The following is a 7,858-nucleotide window of genomic DNA, read 5'->3' as shown; positions in this document are numbered from 1 at the left end:
CTTTTTATATGTTCTTTGTGTGACGGTGTTTTGCAAGCACCTACGCAGACATTGAACGAAGTTCACAAAACGAAGTACAACTACGAGAGGAGCCAAAACACTCTGGTGAGGTATTCCTCTCATCTCGAATGGCATCTCTTGTAGTCCTGTTTCATTTTCAGCATTGTTTCTGTTTACATTATCATTAGGCCTCATCATCATCATCATCAGCTTCACTATCTATCAGATATTCATAGTCAGTAGACAGGTCAGGATTGCCCTTGCAGGTAATTTGGAAGGTTTGGATTTTATGGCTCTAACAACTTGTGGGCAAAGTGCACCACGCTTTACTACCAGCATTGCTATCGCCCGCACATTATCATCAGGTCTATTTGCCTCCCCAATCACTTCAAGTTTCCTTTTCCCAGTCCCAATGAGTCGCTACATATCCTGCCAGGTCATTCTGAGCTCTTCCTCGGCAGTTTCTTCAGGCACAGAGGTGTCGGTCAAAAACGAACCTGCTCGATTTTGGTAAGTCACAACTGAAGTAACTTTCCCGTTTCGGTTCTGTGCTCTGATTTGCTCTGTAATCTCCGTTCTCGTTTGACTTCAGATTTTCTGACTCGATCTCAGAATCTAAGCTCTGGTCCCAGCTCTTTTCCCACACTTCAAGTCGCTGGAGATCCTGCTGTAATTCATCTTGTTGTTTGCTGTTTGCTAATACTCTGTATACTGCTGTATCGTCCGCAAACAGACGAGCCAGTGACGACAGATTCTCTGGTAGGTCGTTTATATAAACCAGAAAGAGGCAGGGGCCCAAGAAGGAGCGGCACATGACGTGCACCGAGCTGTATTGGCACACAGGTTGATGGCACACAGTTTGATGGAAGATTATCACCATGGCCTTGTTTGAATTTTGCTCTGTTATTAACTAACACTTCTAAAACATCCCGTTTTTCTATACAGTTCACCAAACTTAAGGAATACTAGTTACACACAGCCTATAGATATCTTACACTGAAGCACTCAAGCTTCTGATACAATTCCATTGCACTGATTGTTTCTTCTAACAGGGTCTGAATTTCTACTGTGGGTTTTTATTTACTGTTGATTTGTTCCTCACAGCGTTTGACCATGTCTTTTACAAAATTGCATTTGGGTACTGTTCTAGTGCTTCATTTAGCAGAAACAATAAGCATGGAATATCCACCCCGTTCAACAAAATAACAATAGTCTGATCTGTTGACATCCAGAAAGGCATAGTCCTCAACACAGGACAGGTACGGCATCCAATCCTCAAGCAGAAAGCCAACATGTCCAGGTTGTACTTCCTCCGTGTCCGCTGGTCCAGTCCTCGTCCATCAGTAGCCTTGTGCCAGTTCAACACGGTTTCTACTAACCTATGACCAGAAATAAACAAATTATGTTTTGTAATCTGCACTATATTTGAAATTACTAACAGCTTTGACTTCATATAGTTCATGTGTGCCATATTCATTTTTACGCGTTGTCGAGGAGTGATATACAATTGTGTATCACCATTTTAGCGTTGCATGTCTGTCTTCCCCTGTCGGCTTTTTTATTCTTGGATAAGTTAAAAAAATTGCAACTAGCATTTTAGCGATAATGTTGATATTTGGATGTATATGTATAATGTGTGATATGTTGTGATATTAAAGTTCTTACCGTATGCAAGAAACTGTAGTCGTAGTTTCTCTCTGCGTCTTGTTGGACATCTGGATCTGCTGGTGTCTGGATGTCATTTAGTTGATCTGAAGGGATGGCTTGTTTCTGGCAGACATCACAGAACTGACAAACAGTACGTAGCTTGCTTCATTGCTGTAGCTCTGATTAATGGTGGGGTATGTTTAAAATGACAGTCATACAAACCATTCCGAAAGAAACTGTCGCTATGACGATGCGAACAGTGTCGTCCCGAAATCCCTGCAGCACCCTAGCTGTCCTTAACCTGGGTTGAGATGTCAGAATGGAAGGCCCTGACCGTTCTCCGCATGGCAGGACTGCAGACACGGTTAAACATGGCCCGTACGTCCATGACTTTTCGCTTTTCCCCTAAGTTGATAAGATGTTTGTCTACATCTGTGGGCTCTGTCGCTCCCTTGACTGCTTCCAGCAAAGGTTGAAGGCCGGCCTGTTGTCAGAAGAAATGAATAGTCTGATTGTTTTATTCAGACAAACTGTATCTCACATTGTAATTGACATTCTGATTATATTATGTGCTAACAATTATAATGGGATAGTGCCAACAATTCCCCTGGGATCATTGTTGTTCTTATCAATTTTAAATGTACCAGAATGATACAACTTTAGGTGAATACCATGTTTGACAGTATACCTTGGTTTCGAATAAAAGTAGATAGCAGAAAACACTAGTGTGTACGGTACGGTGAATATATTTGCATTTTTCAATACACTGATTTAAGTAAGTCGTTCATTGATTAATTGTGTACTATTTGCCACCCAACCGAAAGATCTGCTTGGAGATTACCTCCCTCTTCCTCTTAACTTTGTGCCTAACATGCTTGGCCTTGATGTTTATCTTCGAGCAAACCAGCTTCCTAAACGAGGGGTTTTTATCTTGTCCCTCCTGGTTTACCATGTACTCTGAAATCGTACAATGACGGGAAGACATTACTCTTCTCGTGAGTAGGCAACCACATCTTTTTGTACTCTTTACAAAAGTACCATTTACCCATTTTCATGTGTATAATGGGTGCCTCAGACATGGTTCAGTACACGCTGATTACTTGAATATAGAAAATAAACGCTCAATACGTACACAAAAAATATCAGGCCCTTGGAAATATATGACCAAACAGCAGCGAGGAAAGCGGTAAAATGTCCTTCAGACACTCCTGGTTGAAGACACTCCTCTTCAACCAATACCTCAACCTTAATATCATCCGTTCGACAGCTCCATCCTTACACAGATCACCACGCGGATCTCGTACACACGTGTTAATGATATGGACAGGCCGTGTTTTCCCAGATAAAAAGTTAGATGATGCTTGAACTATTTTTATTCCCCGTATGTACGGCGACTCTTTTAGTCATAATTTTTTGTTTTCCGTCTTGTGTCGTGAGGTGAGTACCAGCTATACTCCAGGAACGATTTTGTACAACATTGTGCCACAATGTCACACCCAACTATTCATTCATGGCCCCACCCACCTGCAGCCCCTCTTCCGTGGGCAGATCCCGTCCTTTGGCTTGAGTCCTAATAGCCGTTGTTGTCGTAGTTGCTCGAGCCCACGTGCACGCCACCACGGCATCGCCCTCTCGCACTGGCGTCCGGGGTGCCCGACCCTTGTTTGACCGTCGTCACGCCACCACCGCCATGTGCACTCATGGCTGCCCTGACCAACATGGAGTTGTTCATCGCGCGCCCCACGTCCTCGCTCACGGCCACGATCCGGTACCTTCCAGCTCCTGTCGAGCTTCCACGAGGGCCAGAAGTCCTTCTGGAGGCGCTTCCGGGTCCGTGGATGTCGCCCCTTCCTGCAAAGAAAAGACCGCTTGTATTTTCTCCGCCTGGGCCCTCTGTGTAGCCTCGACTGCTTCTACTTCTCCGCCTGGGCCCTCTGTGCTATGTCTTGCTTGACTATTCCAAGCATTCTCCGTTTCTTTCCTCTGTTCTCTTTTTGACGCTGTTTCGGCATTCTCGACTGGAGGAACGATGCAGTCTCACGGTCGCCAAGTCGAAATGAATCTCTGTTACACAGGATCGGATGTTTGAATCTTGCCGCTCTATTCTGATGTAAATTAGGTCTGAGTAAACAAATCAAATCAAATCAACTTTATTGCTCAACAATTGCAGCTGGTACAATGTATGGCAAGGGAACAACAAAGGTACATACACAAACTAATACTACAATATGATTCTAGCGGGCTAGTCCATAATGATGATACTAAAGCAAATCAATTGTGTTTTCCTTAGGAAGAGTATTATTACATTCTGTAATTCAGGAAATATGTCAGCTATTTACAATATGGTGTCGCTTTTGTAGTGATTCATAAATGAATTTTCCAACGTACACTGATATCTGAGTAGGACATGAAAGGAGTATATTAAAGATGTCTGATTTTGAGTGAGGTAGCGTAACATTAGTTTTGGAAGCTATGGATTGCATCAACTTTTGTCTGTTTTCTTAATATGTTGGACATGACATCATAAAGTGGAATTCGTCTTCAATATCCTCCTTGCATGTCGGATACAATCTCTGGTCGGCAGGTGTATTAAAATGACGGCCCTTTTCGATTTCCAGGCCGTGTGAACTTATCCTCATTTTAGTTATGCTTGTCGTAAAAGATTCGTTTTGAATTGATGATAGATACTTTTCCAAGCCGAAATGTTTTGTAATTTTAGAATAAGTATGAAGTTTATTGAATTTTCTTATTTCCTGCCACCAGCCAACTAGAAATGTATCTTGTAAGCGTTGCTTGAATAAGCTTCCAAACTGGTTGGCGTTGACCCTTGGGTTTAGCCAGACATTTTGGAAGCCGTGTCTGCACAGTAAGTCCTGTATGTGGACTGTCCAGTCATGGTCTAGTTCGACAGCAGCATCATATGCCTTCTTTACAATTCTGTCATTAGATAAATTGGTTAGCCTGGAGAATGCCGCTTGAGAAATACCCATGTGCCATCCTGCAATTTGGTAAAAGAACTGCACTGTATAATATACATCACAAAGGTATTAAAAGATACCCAGTAGTCTACATTCAAAGAAATATTTGAGGACAGTTATTTGAGTGAGAGTGAGTATGTACACTGATATCTAATGTGCTGAACTTACTAGTATTCATTAGTGTCGGTATCTGTATAGCCGGTATAACCGCCTTTCGGCGTAACACACCAGCTTGAAACGTACTAGTACATCAAATTTGGAACATCCCCACCTGCCATTGTATTTTTTTGGTTCGGTTCGATGTTTATGGAGACGAATTCTTTTTAAAAAATCCCATATACATATTGGCACAGGTTAGATAATGTTTCTCCTCACATCTGCTATGAGATGACACACCCTCTCAAGCCGGCAGAACAGGTAGTAAAGAAGACTTTTATACAATAAACAAGGGAGCATACCATCTCTTAGATAGGAGATGTGCTTGTTGGAGCCCATTTTGGAGATTTATGGTGCTGTTAATATCCCATTTTCAAACTCCTGAGTCCTAGCAAGCACGTGGGCTTGACTGGTGCGCGAGCTGACACTATGGAACTTTGGTTGTTGGTGTAGTTATACTCCCGTTTTCAAACTCGAAAGCGCGTGGGCCTAACTGGCCCGCACCAACTTGCCCGTACGTAAACAAAAACACCCTGGAACTTTTGTTGGTGTAGTTACACTCCCGTTTTCAAACTTAGAGAAAGCGCGTGGGCCTAACTGGCCAGCACGTTAAAAGTAGATTAAACAACACTCTGGAACGTTTGTTGGTGTAGTTACACTCCTGTTTTCAAACTCAGAACAAGGACGTGAGCTTGACTGGTCCGCACGACAAGTAGATAGTATTCGACGCCCTGGGAACTTTTACATGGGTCTGATACATTACTTTGTAGGGGGTGGATGTTTCCAGCTAGACACACACGTACTCATACAAACACAAAAAAATGCAAGTTAAAGTTTTACTTTCATTTATTTCACGTTACATTCTACGCAAAAGTTTAAAATGCAGACAAAACCACGAGAATCTAAACATAGGAAAAAAAGGAGTTACAACATACCCGCTAGTCGAGTAGAATGCGGGTTCCCGCATGACACATGTCAGAGAAAAATGTTGCAAACTTTGTGATGTTACTAAACAGCCGACATCGGAAAGGTAACACAAGTAAAATGTCATCCACGAATGTGTCGGTAGTTAATGTGACAATCTATATGTGTAGACCATCTTTTACTTTTGCAAAGTGTGCTTTTATTGATTATTTTACGTGATAGACCATTGCAAAACCGGACTAAGAAGACGTAACGGAACCTAACGGCTAGCTGTGAATAGTATATTTCTCAATTCCAGTGGCCTCAACAGCAGGCTTGGAGGACGGTCCTTTTCGTTTCAATTTCCCATGGTTTTCGATATGTTGTTTCATGTTTGTTTTCTGATAGCATGTCAGTTCTCACAAGGAGCTTCCATAGAATAGCCTCTCTGCTCACAAAACAGACTACTATATCCTGTACAGCCTTGAATCAAGGACATGTGCATATCCCTCTCTGGTCAAGTCAGCATGCTCTACTGAGTTCTGTGCCCTGCCTGGTCTTCTGGCTTGAAGTGGTGGAGTTCACAGTTGCCCCATTTCCTCCTGCTAGCAGCTTGACACAGCTTGTTTCCATCAACCGTAGGAGGTGTGGTAGGCCTGCACCTGTCGTGTCTGCTCCACAGCCTACGTTGACTTGTTGGAAACGCCTCTGAGTAGTCCATGAAGCTGACCTCCTCCTTGAAGAGGTTGTTGTAGAGGGCAGTGTCCATATCCAGGCGTGGTAGACAGCCCCTCCGCATACAAGCTAGGGAGCCTGGCCGGCCGAGAAACACTGAGTCGGACTCGGCCTACCCTAAACAATGATTTGGTCTGAGCTTCACGGAGATGGCCGGCGTCTCGCACTCAACGCCCGTGTTTCTTCTTCAGCCTCGGTTTTTAGGAGAAAAAACAAACATGTTGTTTATTTTATATAGCAGAAAAGAAAAAAACAAATCTAAAATGTTAAATAAATTACAAACAAGAAGGAATTTGTATCACAGTCTTCAATATTAATAAGCAAGCAACATGGTCCTGTTTGTGTTAAAGGGGTATCATTTTATTGACAATTTCCATGAACTATTGTAGTTAGCTTGTCGTAATCTTTTCTTTCTTTTTACTAGTCCACTGAGAATTGAACATAAGTAATTGTAGATATGTCTTTACAAAAATGACGATACAGCAACATTTATTACTCCGTGAAGGAGGTCAGGACCTCCGGACGGAGTGTTGTGATCGGCTGATTTTTCGTGTTCGCAGTCAAAACACTGGGTTCTCTTTGTGTAATCGGCACGCAATTTTATACGCCGTCTTCGGGCATGCCCGTGTTGATGTGTATTTTTGCCGTTGCAGCTTTCGCGGTCAATGTAATATTGCAGACGCACCCCTACAATTACGAGGCGAATTGGAATGGTCCAGAAAAACGCGTTGTTTGGAATAGCAGTGGGGGGGGTGGAACTTCATGCAGATACGGGGTGGTTTTGATAAGTAGTTCCAGATGTTTTTGCCCATGGTTAAGAGATGCCAAGTTTTTTGGAAGATGTTCGCAGCCAAAACGCATTCTTCCGTACGTCGCATTTTGTGTAATTTCGCATGTGGTGTGGCATTATGTCCGGGATGATGCACGTCTTTTTATTTTTACCGTAGCTGTTTTGATATTGGAGTAAATGGTTATTTTCGAAACATCCCCATGTCGTTGAAATGTTGTCGTCCGTTTATGTCACCGGTAGTAAGTCGCGGCGGGGCTGATGGGGCGGAAATGTGGGGTGGTCAGAGGTCAACATTAGGAAATGTTAATACTGATGACGTAATCCTATCGATTTCAAACTGGTCGGGTGTGGCGACCTAGTGGCGGCGTGTATTTAGTCACGTAGCAACTGGCCGGTCGTCCTAGCAACGACACATGGCCAATATTTTGGGGTTGGGCCGCTCCATAGTGTTAGTGGAGCAGCTCTTTGTAAACATGGACAATATTTTTGAGCAACCCATCAATGTGTTCTGCCTCGTGGTCGGATGTGGTCTGGGGCTGGTAAACCGCACATACAGTACTAGTAGATCGGGTAATTTTATGATTTGCTAGTTGTAAAGGCGTCGTGTAGTATGAGCCGGTATATGAAGAAGTAGCCTGTGTTACACAAT

The sequence above is a fragment of the Branchiostoma belcheri genome, unplaced genomic scaffold (assembly GCF_001625305.1).
Source record: "Branchiostoma belcheri isolate BF01 breed outbred unplaced genomic scaffold, Haploidv18h27 scaffold238, whole genome shotgun sequence".
Classification (NCBI taxonomy): Eukaryota; Metazoa; Chordata; class Leptocardii; order Amphioxiformes; family Branchiostomatidae; genus Branchiostoma; species Branchiostoma belcheri.
The sequence above is the reverse complement of the archived record's forward strand: the minus strand, read 5'-3'. Positions refer to the sequence as shown.